Source organism: Arachis duranensis, chromosome 4, assembly GCF_000817695.3.
Source record: "Arachis duranensis cultivar V14167 chromosome 4, aradu.V14167.gnm2.J7QH, whole genome shotgun sequence".
NCBI lineage: Eukaryota > Viridiplantae > Streptophyta > Magnoliopsida > Fabales > Fabaceae > Arachis > Arachis duranensis.
The window spans coordinates 116343812-116345609 of NC_029775.3; positions in this window are offsets into that span (position 1 = coordinate 116343812).

Sequence of the window (1798 nt, forward strand, 5' to 3'; positions counted from 1 at the left end):
TTATAAAAAATAATTTTTTTAAAAAAAATAGATAAAATTAATATTAATTAACACAAAAAATTTAAAATAAATTAAAGATGTAGCATTTTTCTTTTTCTAGTTCATTTGGATCCATGGTAAGGTTATTGCATGGTCCAACTCTAATCACAAGGGCCATCACCTAATGCCTAAAGGCTATGCAAAAACTACACATACCCTATTGTAAGAGAAGTTCGTGAAGGATATCATAATGAGGCTTTTGCCTTATTGACGACTTCATTGGCATTACTTTTGCCTTATGCATGCTTCTATATTAATTGATTAATTAAATGGTTTGAACTGAGAATGCAAATAAGTTACGTACAGTTACGATGACTCACATCAATAGTTCGGTTTAGCATTTAAGGATTTACCAAGATATAAGCAAGAAAGTCAAAGTTCATTTTCAGTTGGATTAAAATAAAATTTTATATGAAAAAACTTTATCGAATGTATCTATTTTTTTTAAATTAAAAATGAGGTTTGAATTCGAAATTTTTAAATAAAAAAAATTATATTATTTAAATTATAGTTTGTTAATATTAAATGTATCTGATTTATTGTGAGAATATTTGACAATAACATTAAATTAGGAAATTTTTAATAATTTATAGTCAGATTTCAATATTCCACTAATTATGAAATCAAATGTGCGATAATTTGGAGCGAATATTATATTGTTGGATTTTTCATGAGAAAAATCATCCATAGTAAATAAAACTAAAAAAATAAAAATTGCAACATTTTACTTTTTAATATTTGTGTTACTGTCAATTTTTTTTAATAAATCTGACGATAAAGTACTCCTAAATTAAATTCTTAACGTTTTTTCTTTTTCATTTTGCAAAATTCCATTTTTCTGAACTCTCACCTAAGCACCTCCACTCACCTCACCTTTGTCTGTGTTACTCCAACCCTATCTATCTCTACCATTGTTTGACATTCGCCGCTCTGTGACTTTTGGTTCGTCACCACCACAAGCTTGATGTTTTGCTCCTTCGGCCTATTCCATTGGTGGTCCTCCTATTACTAGAATATTTCATATTATTGACGAATTCTTGCTATAAAAAAATTCAACTCTAATTAGTGACGAATTTAATAGAAATAGTGACGGAATAAGTGGAGGAATGAAATATTCCCAAAGTTTTTTAAAATAATATTGAACTTGTTTAAATTTAGTACTTTTTGTTAAGAGTTAACTTCACAATGATATATTTATAAGACAAACGCGATATTTTTCCTTTTTGATTATCTGTTTGTTGAAATAGTAGAATAATAAGAGACACCTAATATAATAGTTAAGATTGCATGATTAACTGAATGCTTATTTTAAATTATTATTGAAAATACTTACTTTGTGAAAAATAAAACTATTGCTTAATAGAAATCTCTAATTTAAGAGAAAATTATGCCGAAATTTCATAAATAATTTTTAACGTTATGATGCTATTGATGTCTAGATTGTTAACATTTTATGGTGTCATGATTCATATTAATCATTTGCGGATGTATGATCTGCTACACAATCAAAAGAAAAATTAAATATAAGTATTTTATGATGTGAAATGCTTTTGTTGTTACTTGAGATGCTGTATTGTGTAAAGACCGTTAGAATGCATTAGTTAGGTACTTAGAGTAAGTGTGTAGTTAGTTAGATGTTAGAAATGACTAAAAAGTTTTGACTCCCGTATGTAACTGGTAATTTAGAAGATTGATAAATTAAGTAGTTTAGTAAAATAGATGTTATAAATAGGATATTATTTATTTTTGTAATTAGTAA